This window comes from Pithys albifrons, chromosome 14, assembly GCF_047495875.1.
Source record: "Pithys albifrons albifrons isolate INPA30051 chromosome 14, PitAlb_v1, whole genome shotgun sequence".
NCBI classification, from domain to species: domain Eukaryota; kingdom Metazoa; phylum Chordata; class Aves; order Passeriformes; family Thamnophilidae; genus Pithys; species Pithys albifrons.
In genome coordinates this window covers 8,287,795-8,310,800 of record NC_092471.1, presented here as the reverse complement: position 1 = coordinate 8,310,800, position 23,006 = coordinate 8,287,795, and the positions used below count along the sequence as shown (strand labels likewise).

General features: G+C 44.6%; 1 protein-coding gene across 2 annotated transcripts in view; it reads right to left on the bottom strand.

The window, feature by feature from the left end:
* PLS3 (plastin 3) overlaps window positions 1-15,383 on the bottom strand; it is a 50,559-nt gene extending 35,176 nt beyond the window's left edge. Inside the window, exons 1-2 of one of the 2 annotated variants that reach the window (XM_071569062.1) lie at window positions 15,297-15,366; window positions 8,994-9,143 (exon numbers count right to left, since the gene is read on the bottom strand). The gene's annotated coding sequence lies outside the window, so the exon portion shown is untranslated. Of the gene's footprint in view, window positions 1-8,993; window positions 9,144-15,296 lie in introns of both variants that reach the window. The other variant, XM_071569061.1, reaches the window with a different exon arrangement.
* Window positions 15,384-23,006: the final 7,623 nt, after the last annotated feature.

Here is a 23,006-nt window from a genome sequence, read left to right as displayed (position 1 = left end):
ACTGAAAGCTGGTCGTGACAACTGATGAAACCCACAGTGATGGGCATGCTACATCAGTCCTAGTGGGTTTTGGGATGGGTTTTACCTGTGGGCACTTCTAGCTTCTGCCTAAAGTAGCTGTTTGCTGGAATACAGCCAGCTCTACTATCAACCAGCCAAGCGGGTATAAGACATTCTCCAGCATCCTCATGCTAGAGAAACCTCCATGGCCACAGGGCTGAGCCACAGCTGACTCAGGAGATCCCAGAGCCAACAGAGTATCAGCGGACCTTGGCGGGCCTTCAAGAGCACCAAAGGTGGCTCAGCCTCCTGCCTCTGCCTGCTCTGGTGCTGCACATCAAGCATGTTCAGGAGCATCCCTTCTCATTTAAAAAAAAAAAAAAAGGAGAGAGGGAAAAAAAAAAAGCTGAAATAGAAACCAGCTAACCTAAATAGTGTATTTCATCAGAAAAAAAACCCACCATGCTTTATGAGCCAGGACTCCAGAGAGCAAAACTGAGTGGCCGCCACCATACCATTTTGGACTAGGATACTGGAATCAGTGATGTGCCAGATGTTCCCCTCTTCCAGGTCTGTGTACATTCTCTTTTAAAGATAAGGATTTTAATGAAATTATGCAGACAAATAGAAGCATTTTCTCCTGTGCTTTTTGATAGAAATTGAGGGTTTATGCACTTCTTGCTTTCACCATCAGTTGCAACCAATGGCAGCATACATTCCATCAATGTAAACAGCTATGGAAAGATGTGACAACTGAGGAGCAAGCATTTGACCTTAACTCCTTGGTTTATCAGTCTTTTAAAAGAAAAAACAGATCTGTCTTTGCTAGATTTCCCCACTAAAAGCTTCCTGAGCTGCTCTGTCAGCGAGCCTGTCATCTGGAAGAAAGTAAGACATTAGTCAGGCTCATGCTTATTTAATAAAAACCTTGCATATGCAGAGGGACTGAAAGTTAGTCTTTATTTAAAAACCGCCTGCAAACTACAGTACAATTTTGCAGTACAAAACAGATTTGAGGACTCGCCTAATTTACCCTGTGCTCCACCAGAGCTCAGCTTAGCAATTAACCAGCTAGTTATTCACAGCTTAGATCAGGGAGCCATGCAGTCACCAAAGAAGTCCACAAGTATGCCCAGAACACCGTGCAAATGATATTTCATGTCTTGCTATTTCATAAGGAAATCAGAGGCTTCAACTGATGTCAGCTCCAGGAAATGAGCCACAGGCAGATGATGCCGGAAGCAGGCTTTATATTTAGTACTGAGTCACCCACTTTATTAAATTCAAAAGACAAAAAAAGGTGGGTGTGGATAAGGGATCCATGGAGAAAAAAATGAACAAGTTATTCCGTTGAGACCATGGGCCATGGGGGCTCAAGTGTTGGGTGGGGTTTTTTGTAAAGGGAGAGAGAAACTAAGGATGACTTGGGAACACTTTCTGTTCTTTGCCTGGAAAAGCAGTTGCCAGATGTGCTACACTTCCCAGGGCAGAAGCCAGCACCAAAAACACTGCAGGGGTGTGCAGTGCCTTTGGGATTTTCTCCAGTCAGTCCTGCAGGCAGGTCTCAGGCCTCAACAGGGCACCATCAGTTCCAAGACACCTTCCCATCATTTCTGCTACGTCTTCTCTGAGCCAAAGGAGAAGATACTGGAGGAACAGAATAGTTCTTTGCAGCAAGGTCTTTTAGCATGCAGAAGAAAGTTTTAAGAAGCACCAAAAAAATCCTTAACTGCAAATTGTAGCACAATGCAAACGACAAGATTACAGACTTGTTCAAAAGGGGGTTGTATTTTCATACAACTCTGTCATAAGCCTTTTAATTTTCTGTCAGTGATAGATCCTCTTCAGCCTGAGCAGTAGCAACAGCTTTGCAAAGTTTTCAACAACTTGAGCCAGACTTTTCCCCTGAGAAGACTCACTTTCTAAATACTAAAACATAAATACTGTTGCCAAAGCCAAGCATTGCACCTCATATTGACTTAAAAACTTAACTGCAAACAAGAGCTCTCTCTAACGCCAAACACCACTGGTGATTTGCCTACAGGAGCAACCTATTACATTACTAATAAAATTGGTGTAATCTTCAAAATAAGATTACAACAGTAAAAAGGATGTGGCTTGAAAAATGGATCTGTGGGCTTTAGCAAGACTGGCAATTATGCAGGACCAGAGGTCAGGAACCACTTAATAACCTCCATCTATACGCAAGAAGAGATTATACCACTGCAGTCACACCCTGCTCCAACAATAAAATGGACATTTGGCCAACTACTGGCCACTGTCCAGAACAGTTTGCTGCACCCAACCCTGGCTAGTGGGAGGCTGTGGGACACTGCCACTGGGTGGCTCCTCAACCCCATACAACCCATCTGCAGGTGACCTCCCACTATCAGAAAGGTTTCATTGGTGGTGCAGTCACTGACCAGCCCAGGCAGCAGCCCACACTCCCAACCCAGTCTGGGAGGATCTTCAAGGAGGGACTGGTATCTCATCTGGACATCCTGCCAGAAGCACGTGGCTCACCATGTTGTGCAAGGGGACCTACAAGTTCAGCTGTGTTGAACTAGTCCAGAATCTCATCTCAAGGGACCTTGAAGCTTTCTCTGGTATTTAGCTCATGCATTTGTTGGCTTTCCTCCAGCTGCTCTTTCTGTCCCAGACTCCAACAGAAAATCTTCTGTAAGATGGACCTGCTGGACAGGCCAACTTCAGGGGCTTCCACAACTACTGCACTCTTTTCACACATGTAGGAAGGTGAGGTAGAGCCACTCACATATACACTGTAAGTTGTCACCCATAGCCTTCAGGTCCCTAGAGTGCAATCTTCACCATACAGCTCATTACACTGTTAATTAGTAAGCCGTCTCACATTTTCCAGATCATAAAAAACAGCTACTAGTAGCTGATCTCTACTCTGCAAAGCCAGTCTTTGGTGGCAGATTTCTCATGTTCTCTAGTCTGTTGTTGCTGTAAAGTTTAATGCTTTTTGAATTAAGAAAAACCCTCACCCTAACAAATTAAAAAAAGGAAACAACAAAAAAAATCTACAAATCCTACATAGAGCCAAGACTAAGCAAGGTCTGTTATTTAATAGAAGGCATGAAGCAACTTTGTAGGTAGGAGAGATGATCTATAGCTGGGAGCACTGATAGCACAAGGCAAAACATATATTACACCAAAGAGGTCCAAATGCTGAGCAAGAATATCAGCTGTGTGTGTTAAACATGAAAGGGCAACGCACTAAAAGAAAATGCAATGCCTTGCTATGTGCCAAGTTGACATCAACCCAATGGACAAAGCCTTAATTGCTAAAGTGAATCATTGACTGGTTGTAAATGCTCTTGCATAACAGGGGGTTCCAAGGCCATTAGTACAGAGCAGAACCTTACCCCATTTCATGGCTTTCCAAATCTCTTTTTATATAGGCCTTCAGAACACAAGGAGCAAAGGGACCAACTAAAACAACCCTATATAACCCAGAAAAAGGGTATATACTACTTAGACAAGGGGGAAGAAGTGAGTGAGGCATAAAAGTTGTTGCCATCAGTGATGGATATAACTAAAGTAGGCTGGGCACTGCCACAACCATCCCTCCAGCACAGCTACAATAACTTCCAGGAGCTTCTTAGCTGGGCAAAAGCAATGTAAGTTTTTGAAGTTTTGAACAAGTCTGACTATGTTGCTTTTGCCTGAGCATTTGGTTTATATAAAACAGTGGCAAAAGCCCAACTGGAAATTAGATCGAGAACATTACAAAGGGGTGGGCAAGCAGAAGGGCAGGGGCAGGATTGCACTGGAACCTCCTATCCATGTCCCCAAGGAAACCTTAGTCCCAGCCTTGGCCAAGCAGTGCAGAAAGGAACAGGCTAAAGTTTAGGTCAGATATTAAGGCTGCTTATTCAAAATATTTTAAATTTTCTGAAGGCTCAGTTTCCCCTCTCTCCTTATAGAGAGGTGAATTCTACCTAAGTGAGGTTTCAGCAACTTGCTTATTACTTTCAGGAGCACTGAGAAACATGAATGCTTTTGTAAATGTATTTCCATTTGTTCTCTACTGACCTTCAGAATGTTGGTATCTCAGAAACAATTCTTAAAAGCAGGGGCCAACTTTCTCCCTGAATGCCAGCACAGTACCATTCATAACAGGGTAACTTTATATACACCCACAACACCGTATGTATTCCCTAAAATAAAGTACTCACAATCCATTCTCAGAGGCAAAACATTTTGTGCAAAATTCAGGAAGAAACAGCTTAATTGCAATGTTGTTTTGGAACTCACTTCCTTTATTTCTGTGACCAGCTGGAGACAAGCACCTTGTTCTATGCTGGGTCAAGGAAATGTTTAACTACAGGATTTATAGCTGAATATATATGTGTATATACCACCGCAGCACTGCAGCTGCTTGACAGTTATAGCAGAAGACAAACATTGTTTTAACCCAAGGAAAACAGGGACAGGCTGGAGTATCAGCCTGCTCATTAACATCCTCCAGCAGAGGGTCCAAGGCAGGAGAGCATCCAAGCCTGTCTCTCGGACAAGACTCAGCATCCTGGAATCTCAAAACCACAGCCCTGTTCCAAACCCAAACAATGCTCCACAGACCCTTCCTGGCTGATTAGCAGGAAGAAGCACAAGATTGCAATGGCAGCATAAACAAGGACCCAGAATTTATCATCTTTCAGACACAGTTTAGTAAGTGACCCAGCTGAGGCACTGCTTCACAAAATATGAATGCCAATTACAGGGATGGGTAGCTTGAATTCAAGTTTCCACTTGGTTAGTGCTGTTCTGGGCACTCTGAAAACCTTGGTGCTTGCCCAGCAGTTTCATCAGCGAGAAGGGCTGTGCTGAGCTCTGCCATGAAAATGGGGACAGACAGTGAAAACACGTGGGACCTCGTTCACCATTCCTGTCCTTGACAGCAGGGCAGAGTCAAAGTTCAGTCCTATGTTTCAGAAACTAGAGAAAGAAACTCTCCTACCTTGCAGCACTGCAGAGATGGCAGAACAGGCAGATCAGCAATCCCGCTTCCCTATTATTTTGAGCACAATCCTGGTACTGCCACCAGGGACAGTACCATATGCACCAGCAACAATCACTGAAGCAAAGACCAAAACAAACATTAAAAACCCCCCAATTCTGATCAAACTTAGGAAGAGGCACACATTGCTATGAACACGGTAACCTGAAGTCCTCCAATCTTCAGTTTCTGATGGAAGCTAATGTGTCCATCATAGGTGGGATGCTCTCGTGAAGCAAAACTACTCATCACTCCACTCCATCCTGACACGAACTGCATCACTCATAGCCGCTAATTCTGGCACTGACAATGCAGAGTGTTATGTGGTACTCCCAGCATGCAAAAACAGGATCCCATCTCACTCACCCAGTCAGCTCCTGGGATGCCAAGCTGCAAAAATATCTTGAGGGAATAAGCATATAGAAAAGTAGGACTTCAGCTATAGTTTTCAGGTGACAACACAAGAGACAGGATAAAACATAGAAATGGCACACAGGTGACTGTACAGACTTGTTTCAGTAAGAGCTCACTGTACATCACCTCCCATCTAATCCAGACAGGGTATAAGGTTCTGTTATCCAAAGCCTTCAACCTGCATTTCAAGCATCTTGAGCGTTAAGCTCTGGAGAGCCCTAATTTAATCCCTAACATATTGGCAAAAAATAAGCCCCATAGATATAGATTGAGTGAAGAATCACATGCACTCAGTGTGCATGTGTGTCCTTCTAGTATCAAAATACTTTTCATGTGTTGATCTTCAGGAAGGAAAAAAGAGTATGGGAGAAAAAAGGTGATTCTTCTTAAGCTTCCTTTTCCTCAACCTCAATGACACAACAATTTCAGTAGCAATCCAAGAGGATGTCCCTAGAACTCTGCAATCAATTCTTTTTCTTTCCCTAGCAAGACACTGTCCTCATCATCTGGAAGTAAGTCAACAGAAGCAGGTCTAGCACACAGAACTCTGTCAGAAGTTGCACTAATGGGACACAAATCAGTGGGAGGATTGGCTACTGCCAGAGGTGAGGCCACTCCAGCTACTGCACCAGCGGTCACTGACACCCCCCAAAAACCACAGCCCCATTCAACAGCTGATACAGGAAACACTGATACAGCCAGCAGTATTTCTGATGTTACTCAGCCTGTTTCATCTACCAGATCATGAGATTTTCTTCATGTTTTTTCCCAAGTTGGTCTTTTGCAGGTTATCTTGACCTGACCCTGCTATAGGCAGCAGCTCACTTACCTTGTGTAAGCTTCTGTATTGATAAAATTTTAAAAGCATCCTAGCTAGCACTTTTTTCAAGCAAAATTCAGTTTCCTCTGGAGAAAAAAAAAAAAAAAAAAAAAAAAAAAGTCTGTAGTAAAGACACAACTGCAGGAGTCAGTTTTTCCATTTTAATATTTCGATATATGAACAAATAGCTCCTTGACTCTCAACTAAAGTAAAAACATGCAACTGAGCTAGACAAAGGCTGAAAGCTCATCCCTAGGCTTTGGGAGAAATAAAGTCCTTTGTGTCCTTCTACAGCCAGTTTCATGACCATTTACAAAGGTTTTATGAGACACAATATTTCACATTTTTAGGTTTTTTTTTTTAGTCTATCTAGCCTAGAATAAAAGAATGAGAAACAGAACAGGCCAAGGCAGAAATCTACAAAAGCTGAAAAAAAGGCAGCATTTTCCCTCATTACAGAGAGACTTTTGATCAACAAGGTCACGTAAACCAGACCCACAGAGCAAACTAGTCATAAACAGCCACGAACAGGCAATGGGCAGAGTCTCATTGCCCTCCTCCCATCACACTCCTCTGTTCATTTGTTCCCACCCCTGCCCTAAACAACCATAAAGGCTTATGGCTAAGCTGGAGGAATTGCCAGGCAGCACCGCTTGCTTCCACATCCCGGATCAGCTGCATCCTGCCTTCCCCCACAGAGTGGGCAGGGGCCTGCAGGTAGCTGGCATTTGCTACCACCCTGTAAAAGGACTTGCTGCCTCACCAAGCGTGGCCAAGGACAGTGGAAAACAAATTAAACAACATGAGAAGTCAGCAGTTGAGGTTCTTGAGGCAGAGAACAGATGCCCAGGGCAAGGAGACATTTGGATCTTCCCTCTGCTATCCCATGGCCAACCACTCAGACTTGCCTGAGAAGCTTGGGTTTGAGCCTTAGCCTTTCCAAAAGGCAGTGGGGGAATGAGATCACCACACCACACACCGGTCAACCTCCTGCCCTTGATCATTTTTTCTGTTTTACAAGAAGCAAGAGGAATGTGCAGGTCGGGTCTGGACAGACAGGATTGAGCTGGAGGCTGTGGGGCAAGGAGGAGTCTCCTGAACATTGGACTTCCCTGCAGCACTTAAGCTGAGACATGCTTAAAGTGGCAGCCTAATGAATAGACTATGGTGTACAGTTTTCGACTCTTTCAGGTCCTCCAAGAAGCATGGTTAAAATTTTACTCATTGTCTGTGATAACTACGTGGCTGGCAGGTAGACATCTGGCTCTACCCCTTCCCAACACCAGTCACACCTTTGCACTTTAGGATGAATTAGCAGCACACAGATTTTCTGAGGTATTTTATAGCTGAAGGGCTTCCTGTGGCTGCCAATAACCCAGAAACCAAGACATACATGTGTTGTGTACAGTTTTCAGCTTGATGAAAAGGAAGACTATTTTTAATCCAAACCTCCATAGGGTGGGGCTCAGTCTCCAACCAGGCCAAAAAGCCACTATAATCCACAAGACCAATGCCTGGAAATCTTTGCTTTCAGGCTGATGTCTGTTCTATTTTGGGGATGGGAGGAATTTAGAATAAAAAGATATATAAATTAAAAACAAAGGAGGCTATGAAAAGTGAATAGAGGGAAGGGCCAGACTTATCCTGTGTATTTTGGTCTAAAGAACAGGGCTCTGAAAGAACACAAATCAGAATTACTTTCTTTTCCATTTCCTACAGCAGATTATGAAGTATAATTTACAACATGGGCTGAGGAGAGTACAGCCCCAGTACATTTTGCACAGAAGGAAAAGCCAACCCTTGCACAGCAATGAGAGTCTCAGGAGGATGAGGCAGGAAAATGGTCACCAGTCACGGACAAACCACAGGGATCCTATACAAGATTCCCTATCTCAGACACCAATAAAACAGCTCTTGGGACACCTTGTTGTCTTGTGCAGCTGGGACTGCAAAAAAAGGCAAAGCAGAGAATTGGAAAATAAGAGAAGTCTTGTTTATTTAGGGTTTATGGCCAACAGACAACCAACCCATTAAAAGCAGAGATTTTCTGTATTCTCAGCACCTAAAAGAAACCAAGATCACATAGACTTCAGACATAAACACATCACTAGGTTTTATTTGTTACAGTCTTGACTTGGCATTCAAGCCAATTTAACACAGCCATTTACTTTGCCACATTAACTCCACCTTCCTGTAGTCATTTGTCTGAAAGTGGGTACAGAGAGCTTCTCTCACTGTCTTCAGATGGCCCTTCCCATCCATCCATAAACTGTGAAACACTTGCATAGGCATCAGCATCTCTAGAGCTCCTTCACCCAACCAGGCTGGATCATTAAGCAACTACAGAAGTCTGCAATTACTTCCCTTGGCAGAATGTAAAAAGGGCAGCACACAAGAGATGGTACATTGGGATAAGTGGAGGACAAGCAGTGATGAACCTGAAGCACTACTATCATTTTAGTTACAGACTTATTTAGAAAAAAAGCCAACATCTAAGCAACACTGTGAAGTTTAACTTAAATTTTACACACATATCAGCAAAACTGGATGCTGAACACCTCAACATGTAAGATCACCACCAACATCACTTCATCCTTCCTTGTTCTACCCATAACTGACCTCATCAACTACCTGCTCTCTCACTTCCATCACTAAAGGCAATGTGTGAAGAAGAAGCAGTGAATGAGACACTGAAGTCTATTTTCAAATTTAAAAAGAAAAAACAAAAAAGCTTACTTCAAAACACCAGTAATTAGGCCTCCTGCAGGGACACTACACTTTATCTTCTCTTGAAGATCACAGTAATAGTCTCTCTTCCCAGCTATGCAGTGGGACTCCCAGCAGCATCTGTGAGCTGTCACTCTTTTAACAGGAACAAAAAACCTACTGAAGAGGCAGGAAAAACAGCTGTAAGCATTTCAGAGAAGGAAATGAGACAAGGAGAGTGGTTAGAAGCATATGGCCCATATGGATTGACATGAGCAATCTGCAGCAGTCCTAACCAGAGCTTCCCATTTCAGACAGTTGTCCTGCTCCCCCTATCCTCACATGCATGTCAAATAAATAATTATTTTATTTCTTCCATATTGACTCCCAAATATTAGTAGTCCACAGGCCATCACAGCCCATGGGGACATTCTGGATGCTGCAGGAGCATGCACATTGCCCCACAGCACAGGGTGCCAGAGAGTACAGACCAGCCAGCCCAGAGGGACACAGGGAAGCAGACTTAAGGCTGGCCCACCTGCCAAGGATGCTGCATTTTCATGGGCAGTGGTAGCCCTCATGGCTCAGAGACATTGAAAGGTGCAGATAAATTGACAGGAATCAACTGGAAAAGCAAACGAAAGGAAAGCAATGACTCTTGATAGCTCCATCTCTGCTGATAGCAACTTGAAAGCTCCCTGTTCATCATCATACCATTCACAAACCCAGCGACAAAACCAGCTTTGAGCAACCCAAGTGTTAACCCACAAAACCCAGATGTGAAACCCTAGCTGTTAGAGGAGCACACGTGATATAATTCTTCCAAGCAGGCCAGACAGGACTTGCTTATCATTCTTGGCATTTTTAATCTATTACCAAAACCAACCCAACAGAGTACAGATTCACAAGAGACCAGCAGATGCCACAGTGACTGAGTGGACTGGCCTTGCGGGCCACCACAGCTCAGCACCCTGTCCAGAGAGGTCCACACCTCTGTGGAACAGAGGGTGGACCAGGCCAAGCAGGCAGTCCTGCTGTCAGGGCAGCTGTTGGTCAACAGCACTGACATCAGACATGCCCACCACAGGGAAGAGCTCTATTACCTCCAGTGCCACCACCTCCAGAACAAACAGTGTGATACCAGCAGAGCACAAATATTTGTATCTTCTCCTCCCATCCACCCTCCAGCTCTATTAGATGGACACTTCTGTCTGCCAGCTCCTTTGAGTCACCACATTTTCCTGCTCAAGAAGCAATAAGACAAGTTCCCCTTTATGTGGCTGGCAAATCACAAAGGAACCAAATACATGAAATCTCAAACACAGCACCCGCTGCCCAGGTTGGGCTCTGCAGCCACAAACACACAAGTCCCATCTTTTGGCTGTAATCAAATCATCTATTTGATCATCAGTTAAAGGCCTCCACCACCCCCCACAAGCAGCATGTCCCCAGTGTTGCAGCACACCCACCCCAGGTGTGCTGGTGCCATGTGCCAAAGGAGATGGGGTGGGTCTGGGGCTGCAGCATAGCAAGATGAGGCAGAAGGACTTCTGAGCTGGGATTCTCTGTCCCCATGCTGATGGCTGGGATTCTGTGTCCCCATGCTGATGGCACAGTGTGACAATGCCACTCAGGTAAAACAGAGAAAATCTACATCTGACCCAGCCCTTCACTTGAGAAACATCTGCACAAAACAGAAGACTCCTCACAGACAATGCTGCAGTGCTCCAAGCAAATCTCACAGCACATGAGGGAGAGAAACCTGACCTACAGGCAGGAGAAACATCCAGGGCAGGAAATACTAGCAAGGGTGGACAGATAAACCTGACCCATCACCTACAATGTGAGCATTGAAGAGCACAAAGAAGACACCTATTTTTAGTTCCCTGCCAGTCAATAAATCCAAGAGAGACATTACACCCATATGACCACCCAAACCCCTGTGTATGGAGCAGGGGACACAACAGTAGTTTATTCATGACCAGCAGTCACATGGTTGAAAGCGATTACAGCTGCCCAGTCACTGTCAGCTGAGCTGCTGCTACTCACAGGACCTCCAGGATGGACACTGAGCGTCATTCCTCTCAGCCACCGCACCCAGAGCCCAGATGGTGAACCGTCACTCAATTGCCTTCACCTCTCACCCCTCCCACGTACCTATCTACCAGCAACAAGAGTAGCAGGTACCTCCAGGCTGGAAAGAGCTGTAGTGGTGCAAGCAAGTATAGATGATTCTGCATTAGAGCCTGAGCAATTCCCTGGGATGGTCAGAGGGGAAACAATCATTTCGTGCCCTCCCCTAGCAGCAATTTTGCAGGCAGCACTCTGCAAAGACATACTCGCCACAAACATAACCACTGCTGCTTGTGCAATAATCCAATTCCCAAAGTGCCAACAGGAATGTAAGTGTAAAGATATCAACAGATGCCTATCAAGGGGGTTTGGGGATCAGGGACAGGTGATGTTGTGACATTCATTGCAGTAACTCAAGAAATACTGATTTAATTCAACCTTGCATGACTCTCATTAAAAGAGCTGGTCTCAGTTTCGCAACATACTTGAAAAGAAATGATATTCAGAAATGTTTTGCTCTGCATAGGCATTAAGGTCATTTGGTAAGCTTTTTTAGTTCAGTATTTAACTCTACTTTTCACACATCTCGTGGTAGGAGTTTGTGGATTCATGTTTGGCTTTTTTGATGTAACTTAGCAACTTTAGCTACTCCATAAGCTCAATGTCCAAAAAGATACACAGATTACTTAATGCACACTAGTACTTAGTCCAAAAAGTGCTGAGCAAGCAAAGGTCAGCTATTAGTTAATAAATATTAACACATCATATTGTGGCTATTCCCAAGGAATTTCTCAGTAGTAACTAATAAGTTAAAAATTAATATCTGTTATGGCGCCATGCAGCTTGTCAGTCACATGTTTAAACAGCTGGCCCCAAGAGATGAGAATTTGCTTTTTTATGCTGAATTACTGCTTTAGTATACATGGAAGCCAAAGCCTGAACAAAACACATTTATAACATGTTTCTTTTGCTGTTCATTGCTACTCTGTGGCACAGACAAAAACGCAGTTGTAGCTGCATAAATTTCGCCTGTCCAACCCTCTGTAAACTGCAAAGCAACACTGTAGCAATGGCATCTCCCTCCTTCCATGCCCATATTTGCTTTCCACTCTCTTCATAATCGGAAGCATCCCCATGTTCCTGCACAGGGTTAACCTGCCTCCCAGCGTGGCAGATCAGGAGCTGCCCTTGTGAACACCATTAGAGAGCTGGGACTGTGCTTTGTAGGGCACTGATGGATCTGTACAAAACCTGTGCTGGAATAATGCAAGCAGGCTTGATGCTGCTTTTCCATCATCTCCTTAGCCACAGGCACTTCACGTGCAAGAAAATCAAGCTAACAGGCCTGTATCTGGTCCACATCTCTCAGCACGCTATGAATTGAAGAGAAGCAAAATACTGTAACTTAAAACCAAACTAACAAACAAGAAAGAACCCATACTGAAAATTTTGATATAAAGCAGAACTTACTTGGCGTTTGGCTCTGAAAACACAACCCTTCTGTGTTTCACCACCTATTATTTAATGCTATGTAAAATAGATTACCAAGAACACTATCTGTGTGTTGGGACACGTCACTAAACAAATTAACACCACCTTAAATATTGCCACCAAGACAACCTCAGTTGCTAAATGAGCTGCAGATCACACCATCTACTTAGGTAAGGAAATAAATTACAGTATCTATGATTGGCACAGCCTCCCTAAACTCACTGCCTATCTTGTAAAAGAAAAGCATTTTTCCTCTCCTGATGCATGACACTATACACATTGTCAAAAATGCAACTCCTGCACTTGCAGTTTTACTACACAAAAGACATGCAAGTTACCTATAAAGGTATTCACAAGGCACATAGATGACTTAGATCACCAGCAGCTGCTTAAGAACAAATACTGAATTACTAAGCAGTATTTTCCTTTGCTTCCTTCAAGCCAGAACAGTTGTCTTTCGGTTTCTACAAAGCCAAGTTAAGTTGCAGCACTAGAAAGCCAAGTACACACAGTAAAGAGTTACTAGAAGATCCTGCATGAGTGGCTTCACCATTTAGTAAGGGTGCAACTCCTTCACTCGCCACCTTAATCTCACAACAATTGAAACCCGTAACAGAGAAGTCAGTGAAGGAGCCCCAGGGGAAAGGGTTCCTCCGCATTTATCGCAAATCTGAGCATCCATCAGCCAAATACCTAATGAAGTCATCAGTTCCCAGAGCCCTGTCCACTGTGAAGCTAATCTAGCCAAAACTACTAAATAGGTTTCTCGAGTTTGGAGCATTCTTTAATCTGGGGAGAAGTTTGCCTATTTTATAGGAGGGGAAACATAATCAGATTAACTTTGATAAGAGAACAAAGACCCCAGTTAAACACAATTCTTTATATCTAGCACTGAATAACTGAGTTTAATAATCACATTACAATCTCCTAACTCAGACAAAGAATGAGTAATTCATCTTTCACAAGCAGAAAATTCCTTCAAAGGAGCTTGGTTACAACCAAGCTACATCCTCAAATTGTTAAATCTTTGGCAAGATTAACAGGCTGTGATAACAGCAGTGTTTCAAAAATATTTCTCTTAGCAAATTATTTTATAACTTTATTTTTTAAAGTTATTCAGATTCAAAACAGCAGATTCGGAATTTGAAGTCTGCGTGCACACACCCCACATAAGGCCATCAAACGCCCCCAGCTACAGACTATTGCACCCAGGGGACGTGCCTTGTGTCCACTAATCCCTCTGAATCACTGCTCTCCACTTACAAACTACCAGCAGCTCCTCTTTGCACAAGATTTCTTTTCAAAACAGATTGAATTTCTATACATCATTATGCACAGCACTAACACATGTTGATCTTGGTAACTATTCCCTCTTTATATCCAGGTTCCAGCTGTTGTCTTTAAAGTTACTCTGAGCAAGTCTCCCAGCATTAAGAAGTTTTGCTTCTCAGGTTACCAGGCTCACTGGAGAAGTCACCAAGTGTTACTGGTTGAACAATGGCTCCAAGCTTTCATGCAAAAGCAATTTATCTGAGATATCTATTCGCTTTTATAGTCTCTTCTACAGATTGACCAAAAACAGGAAGCCCAGCTCTCACATTCCACTGGAATTGTGTAACAGCAATAACAACCTCGGAGGCTGATTTGATGGCATTTGCTCGGAGCTATACCAGCAGCTCTCCTGAAAAGAAATTAACGAGTCCAAGTGATGCCCTGCTCGAAGGTTCAGATGCTCTTGCCGAGCAGACACAAGCAGCCCGTCCCAAGGAGGTCGGTTCCCATCCACGTATCTCACAGCTACTGCTACTTAGATAAAACTGTAGCACATTCATACCGGCAGTTTGTTACCTCTGTGAGCACTGGGACTTGTTACTATCCATTAGAATAGTTACAGCCAGCGTCAGGGTGCTCCAGCCTTTCCCAAGCAAATGAAAATCTGAAGCTTTACCTCCTGAAAAATTCCCTGCCCCTTCTCAGGCTCCCAACAAGAAGCCATTGTTAGGAGGAGCGGGGTGACACTTCCTCTCCCAGTCCAAATTATAGATGTATAAAAATAAACTCATACAGCTATCCCACGACTTCACTTTATTTTACCGCGCTTCAACAGATGAGAAGTCGCCTCCATTTCCTCACTTTTTCTGCTTTAGGAAAGCTATCCTGAGCAAAAGATAAAAGCTAAATGCAAACCGAACCCCTTTCCCCGCAGCCTTGCGGGAACACGCAGCGGGAAGTGCCACCTCCCCGCCCCTCGGCCGGGCTCTGCTTCCACCAACTCGCACAAAGCTCCAAGTTTGCAGGAGCGGAGCTCCATCTCAGCGCGGAGCCGCGGCCCGGCTACGAGCAGTGCATCACCCGCGCCGAGCCCGCCCCGGCTTAGCCCGGGGGTGAAGTTTTCCAGGGGGATGAATCAGACAAGTGCCTTTTCATCGCCGCGGGGAGGCTGGAAGCGGCGGCAGGAGCGCGCCCAGCGGACACGTCCTCCGCGTCCCGGCGGGCACCGACGTGCGCCGGCTCCGCGCCCGCCTCGCCGCCCCACGCTCCCGGGACCCCGCCGGGGACACGACTGGTCGGTAGCGGAGTCGGGCGGCAGCGAGGGCCGTGCCGGGCCCCGCGGAGCCGCCGGGGCCGGTTGGCGCCTGCCCCACTCCCACCGCCGCCGCCGTGGCCGGGATGCTCCGCGCAGGCGAGCGCATGTCCAGGCGGCGGGGCGAGCGCCGACAAACTTTCCCCAAGTTGGAGGCGCGCTGGAACAGCCCTGGGAGCACTCACCGCCTGCTCCGAGCCGTTCCGTGCTGTTCCGAGCCGTCCCGCCGTGCTAGCCCAGCCCCGCTCCCCGCGCTCAGCGCACTCCAGCCCCGCCGCCCCGGCCGGATTGGACCGCTCACCTTTACATCACGGAGTCCCCGCCCTGCGAATGGGCGAGCGCGGAGTCACTCAGTGCGAGGGAGGAGCTGAGGACCCAGCCAGGGCGTGACCCCGTCCCCGCCGCCGCCGGGCTGCTCTGCCCTGCCTTCCCTTGCCTGCCCATGCCTGCATCCCTCGCGTCCTGCATGCATCCCACCTCCCGTGCATGAGTATCTCCTGTCCTGTAACCATCCCTTTTTCTTCTCCTATACGCAACTCTCCTCCACCAAGCACCGCTTCTCCCTACAGGCATCCATTCCTTCTCCTCTGCTTGCATCCTCCTGTGCAAGACTATCCTGTTTCCCATGCACAGGCAGCTCTGGCTCTCTCAGTGCTGCTACACAGACAGAGGAGTTCTGGGCTTGCCTTGCAAACTCCCCTTGTCTCCCCAGGAGCAACACCGCGGGGTGGGGCTGAGGATGCCCAGAGCAAGGTGATGCTGATGGGTACCGTGCAAAGAGCTCCTCACACAGCAGAACCAGGGGCTGGCTCAGGGCCTGGCTCCCACAAGGAGTATGTGGGATGCAGGTGTCTGACCCTTGCACCCTGTACTCTGTGCTCCTGGACAAGGAGCATTGCAGTGGCCTTTCCCCATTCAGCCTCTGGCTGTCCAATTTGGGATAGGTGGCCTCATAACTGTCCTAATTTCTACATTTGCCACACAGGCATTCACACTGAAAATTGCTAGAAGGATTCAGGAAGTCAAGGACCTTAGGGACGCTTTTGCGTAAAAGTGGTTGAGAACAGAAGTTAATTCAAAAGGGCCTTGAACTGAGAAAGAAAAAGCAAACACCTACTGTGGGAAGGAGGTGAATGAGGCAAAAGAGACCAGGGCTAGAGCTGCACTGCAGAGCTGGGCCAGAATGGGGGACAGGCATTTCCCCAAACGAGAAACCTCACACTCTTGGTCTGACTTTGGAACCTACAGCAGGACCAGGAGAAAACAGGGGTTCGGGTATTAATATTAACCTTCTGGTTTTAGGAGAAAAGCAAATATTAACTCAGGCCCACAAGAAACTTTTCAGGTCAGAAAGATGAGAGATTCCCGTGCCTGGAAATGAGAACAGCACAAAGTAATAAATTCAGACTAAAAACAGGAACGCTAATGGAAGGTGCTACCTCTTGTTTAACGTAATAGCAGATGTCCCATTTTTTGATGTTTAACTATTTTTCACCACTCTCAGAAAAATTAAACTTGTCAAAAGGCAACAGTTACCTAACAGACTATTAATAGATAAGGTACACACCAACATAAGATCAGTCTTTCCCTTCTTCTCTTTAAAAATTAAGTAGATGTAGGCCATATTTAACTAGAACTGCCCAGTGAAATCCATTGCAATGAGTACTTAGTTATCTATGTTGTCAGTGTTGCAGGAGCACATTTCTGAACTTGAATTGCATAGTCATAAGTTATGAGGTTTTGTATGAATTATTTACAGGAAGACTGTCAGTCCGATCATTATAACATAAAATAGAACATATTTTGTTGTCAAAACTGCCAGGAAAATTCATTTTTCAGTTATTTTCCAAAGCTACAAAGTGACAAGGTCTCACAAAGTAGTCCCACATGATGGAAGTGACACAGTTCACAGTGGGAGTTTCCTCATCACTTAGCAGGAGCAGCTTCCTGAGAAGAATTAGACTCTCTTCCCTTCATCCTTTTATTCTTTTTATACAGTTGGATTTCTCATTGGATGTCAGAAACTCTTACATATTCATCAGTTTATTAGACTAGCTCTCAGTGATAGGAGTAGTAATTTAGACTAATTTAAAAGAATAGTTCAGTTTTACACTCTGATGGTAGTCCTATGTTTAGATTAGACCAATGCTTCACATTGCATTACAAACACAACAGAACTGTGAATATTTTTGATTCTGGATTTTAGCAAAAGAATTACACTTTAGATTACTTTTTTCTCATTTTGCTAGCATGCCTACATAAAAGAGCTAGAGACATGAAATCATCTTTGTGCATCTTGACTATTCAGAAAATGCAGATTACATGTTTCCGTGCCCTGCCTTTGTCCAAACCAGTGGTATGAAACAGACAACTCTTTGTTCTCCAAATGAGGGAGCAAAGTATTAAACATATTGAACATTTACCAGTTGCCTCTTTATTAGGATTTCCCCGTGTCTTCATGCACAAAGAAACTTGAGCTATAGTAGACACATCCATTCATTCAATTACAACCACCACTTAGTACCCTGATACAATCGTCAAGCTCAGTTTAAGAATTTTATTATGTATTCCATGTAGCTACTGTGTTCTGAGTGAGATGTCAAAATGTGGAGATTAATTTACATATAATTAGCTAACACCTTTGCAAAAACACACAACTGCATGTTCTTAGGCAATTATCTATGGTTGAAAATGCTCTAACATAAGACATTAGTTTCCCTTTCTCAGGAATAAAACACAAGACTCAGCAATTACTGCATTGGGAAGGAGTGGGCAGACCTTTTCAGGATCACCTGAGAGCAGGCAGTTGGATTCTTCTTTCACTGCACCCACAACTATAAAAGAAAAGGTGACATTTTGGCAAAGGTCACAGGGAAAAAACAGTGTCATTATAAAAAGTCCCATGCAGATTTTAAACAAAGACTGAAGCACAGGGTGGATCTGGAATATCAGTATTGACCAATGCCTGAAATTATGTTTGGGAAATTTTTAAAACCCTTTCAAAAAGATTGCTATTTAGAAAATGACAAAGAGCATTGTTTGCAAAGAGGGACTTTCCACATAGTGCCATGCTTGAACAGAGAGGTTAGTGCCAGACAGGCAACAGGTGTTTCCAACCTGACTTAGGACAGGACTAGTTTGATATGACTTTTAAATCAAGTTATAGTGAAATATTCTTGTAGAAAATACACAAATAGAAGATGCTGATTTCACAGACTACTAGCACACAGGAACTTAGGAGGAAGGAAACAGGCCATACTTTTTGAAGGTTAGTTTAAACGGTGCTTCATTAGTTCTCTTCTTCAGAAGAATATAGTGAATTTAACAGCTGTTAGAAAATGTCCTGGCTATAGATTCACAATGGGAGGGCTATTGTGTTGAATATTCTTAACTGTAAGGAAATGGATTCCCATAAATGCAGTTTATTGCAATAAAAATCACGAGGCAGAGGAAGAGTTGGCCTTGTGTCCAGTATGACTTTTTCACTGACTCCAGGGGAAGGTGAACAGGCCCTTAACAGACTTTGCCACTGCCAGGTTAATGTTAGTGTGACTCCATGCCTAGAGAAGTAAAATTAATTTTATTGCGCGTGTTTAAATATAAGCTTCTTATCTGGCAGCTTAAGGATACATCTGTACTGCTTTTCTGTTGTATAAAAGTTCCATAGTTGTTCTTTGCTGGGTTATTGAACAATATATGCTGATATCCTGCGGATAAGATAGCTGTTCTGAGATCAAGATCATCTCAGACCATAAGTGAGGGGTGTGACAATCAGAAAAAAGGAGAGAACCCTGACAGGGCAATAAATAGCTTGTGTCTTCCATGCACAATATGCAAAGGAGAGAGAAAAACTGCAAAATATACTGGAAGAGTTCATGCAGGTTCAGAAGAGGCCTTTAAGGAGTTGGTGTGAAATTCTTCCATTAGAATTAAGGCATCTGTTCTCAACTAGACTTTTGTTTTGTTTTCTGCAAATACTTAACCATAACATTAACAGAATCTAAGAATCAGAATATTAATGTCAAAAACTGTTGTCATCAACCAAAGAGAACAACTGAGTGGCACTGTGAATAGATTAATAATCTGGAACTATGTTTTTCCATTGCAAGAAAGCAGATGGGTCTCTGCATAGTATCTGGAACTACAGCAAATTGAATTTACCTCCTGCTAGAAACACTTAATCAAATGATTTTGGGCACTTCTTTACTTAAAAACAGCTTTTGGGAAATAAGTATCAGTAAGTTTATACAGCAAGTTTGTCCAGTGGAAGGAATCTGTATTCAAAGTCTAAAGAAGTCTGTGAGACTTCCCATGTGAATGCAGATTACCCACCAAAGTTATCAGCCTGCCAGGCTGTGAACAGGTTGCCTGCCAGCTGCCTCCCCTCTCACTATTCTAGCTGCCAGGTAATAGATCACTTTGTGGGGCTCTGGACTGTGTTGTGAAACCACCAGTGCCTTCTGTTTGATCCGGTCATGCCTTATTGAAGGGGTTGCCCAGGGTTTCCTGCTGTCTCTATCCTGCAGTAGACATTTTATTTCAAAATTGTATTCTTTCCTGTCAAGGAGTTTTTTTTAGGATTGCCCATGTAACATAAGGAGAGCTCTTCAGTTCCAACCCAGGAGTGGCAACTCAGAGTTACTCACGTAATGTCTTTGTATAGCCCTTAACTACAGAGTTTTTTATGGTTTGAGCTTACAGAGGACTCATTGACCTTCGAATCATGCAGGAGAGTGGGTGAGTTAAGACTTTATTTGCAGTTCGTATCAATAGGGTGAACTTCCCTCCTTCATCACTGTGTACCAAAGAATAAAAGCTTCAATGAGAAGGTGTGTTTGTCTCTTATTTTAATTTATTAATCCACCCAGACCAGACCTTGAGAAGCTACAGAATCCACACTCCCTTTCTCATAGGTAAGGTACAAACAACTGTTTATGAAAAAAATCATATTTCCAGAGACCACAAGATGCAGAAAGTCAGACATAGGTAGTTTGGGGCAGAAGAACCAAGCAGAGTTAGCTGCAAACTGTGGATAATAAAGTCACAGGCCATGTAGCTGACAGCTGGTCATTTGGTCGTTTATCTGGGCTGGCACTTTGGCTGCAGTAACCTGATTATTGCCACAGCTTGACATCTGCATGCAAATTCTTATTATTAAATCCTGGCAATCTGCTGAGAGCTGGACAATGTTACCCTGGAAGGGTTTGAAGTAGGAAAAGTGTGGTGGTTTGGCAAGATAGGACTAGGTCAATACTTTATGCTCTTGGGAGAAGACTGGAAGCAGGAAGCAAAACAGCTGCTGACACAGGCAATTCTACATGACATGGAGAGCTTGGGATGGGATAAACTGGAAGTGTACAGGGCCAACAAGGAAGAATCTTGTGTGCACAGTGCTGACCACCATGCCAGTCAGGCTTGCCAGCGATGGCCTTCCTTTCATTTTTCTCTCTAGTCTGCCTTCCTTTGGCTCAACTCAAGTTAAAACGAGGTACACAGAGACTGCGTGGCAGCTAATGAGTTATATTCATCTGCTACAGGCTGAGAGCCAGAGGCTGTGCTTGATAAGGAAGGGTTCTTGCTGCTCAAGGACACTGTTTCCAATGTTTCTAATATTTCCCCATTCGCTAGTATCTTCACCAAAAGGGTTCTCAAGCACTGGAACAGGCTGCCCAGGCAAGTGCTTGAGTCACCATTCCTGCTGAGATTTAAAAGGCTTGTAGATGTGGCACTGAGGGACATGGTTTAGTGGTGGACTTGGAAGTGCTGGGTTAATGGTTGGACTTCATTACCTTAATGGTCTTTTCCAACCTAAATTACTCTATGATTCTAACTAATTTTGACTTTTTAGTCCTTCTAGTCTGTAATATATTTATGAATATTTTGTTCTCATTTTCTCTGAACTTTCTTCTTTTGTATGTTTTTTTCCCTTCTGCCTCCTTACTGCTTTTACTCATGCTGGCACAAAGTTTCTCCAGCTTCTGTAAAGCTCAGTCATACCAGAGCCTCCAAAATCACAGTGAGTGAAGCTGAGCAGGGCTGTCTACATTCCTGCAAGCCCAGGGCTTGGGAGATGACGTGGATGTGTGGAGTGCTAATAAACAGGGAACTAATGGTGACCATGTAAAGCAGGAAAACTACAGAACAAGATAAGACTCACAGAAATCCCTTAAACTGACTTTGGATAAAGATATTTACCAAGGTAGGGGGGAAAGGTTATTGTTAAAAGCAATGCTCTCTATCCAGCCATGTGTGTGTGTTTGCTTAGGCACTACAATACGTGTAAAAGGCAGCAGGACCATGTGTGGAGGTGTATCTGTGAAACACACTTGTTCCCTTGCACCCTGCCTGGTACAGAAGTTGCGTTCCAGTCTTGCAGCCCAGGCTGTGACTGGAGGTGGCTGGTCCCAGCTCTGAGGCCAGGCTGCACCACGCCTGCCAAACCAAACACCCTGTGTAGCTCCAGCTGGGCCCAGGAGACATGAAACCCAACGCAGTGGCTGGGACAAACTCAGTGGAGCAGTTTCTTCAACAGGTCTAGCAACTGTAAGGTTTTATTGCCTCCTCCTGTGCTCTGCAGAGCAGAGATTAAGCCAGGTGCCTTGGTCTTAGCAGATCCAAGGAAACTGCTTTGTCCTGAACTGCAAGTCCGGGTAGCTGAGTGCTGCTGGGGCAGGGCTGACCATGCTGATCAAAACCAGCAGGTTTTGGTGGGTGTTGCCTCCCCAGCACAGGTCAGTGCATGGACTGGTGCTGGTGCATCAGCCTACATATCAACGTTTTGCATTCCCTGAGCTTTATTGCTGCAGACACAGCAGGAAAGAGAGAATTGCCTGAAAATAATGTGGCTTTTGTGGTAATAGTGTGTGGTACAGGGCAGAGAGCAGAGGGACTCCTTGTGATGGACAAGAAGAACATGGGAAACTGCAGAGACATGGCAAGGAAAAATCAGTCTAGGGTGGTTCAGGTTCCTGTCATCTTCCTGTGGAACACAAGATAGCCTAGTTACCCTCTTCAAGGCACTTCCAGACTTATCTCCCGCTATTGCTGCTCCCGTTGGTTGCAGGAAAGCACCTCTTAGTGCTGGTCATGCTGGGATTTCTCTGCTTTCCCATCTGTGCAGAATCCCAAGCAGCATGCAGGGTGCAACTACAGTGTAGGGAGCAGCTGCAGGATGTGGGTACAATGAGGTTAACCTCACTCCCAACCCCATAAGTGGTGCTTAGCTCCGTCCCCCTGGCACAGGAGCATGGATCAGTTCTCTAGGCAGCAGCATGCGGAGTGGTGGATCCAGCTGGCAGAAATGCTCTCTCCTTCCTGACCCCACTACTGTACTCCCGGTGCTTAGCTCTTGCTGTTCTAGTTTTTGCTGATCTAGACATGTTAAAATTAATTTTTCTCTTGGTGCCTGACTCTAGGCAAGGTTATTAGGTAGCTGGGTTGCTGCAGTACGTGGCTGTCAGCTGCTGAAATCATTTTCATTGCGCTGCAGGTTGGTAACCCACTAAATACCCACCAGTATTTTGTTGACTAATCAGCATCAAAACTCCTGCAAAACTCCTTTCATTTTAAAAACAAGAAATATTTTATTCAAAAAGAACAAGAAAATGCATTTCCATGTTGTAAAATGATTTGCCATCATGTGGCAAGAGCTCAGCTTCTTCTCCCTCTGGTCTGCATTCTGGAATCATCACACTTCTTTCCAGTAGTGCAGAAAGTCTTTTCCATATGCCTTCCCCTCAGCCAGTAATCTGTAGCTCATGTTAATGTCTTCTAGGCAGGAGAAGAAGAGGACAAACCAACAACTCTACTGTGATGACAAGGACTCTAGAAAATGTAAAACCTTTCTCTAACAGCAGTTGCCAGCTCTGAAAGCAAGCCCAGTCCTGCAGAGAGTG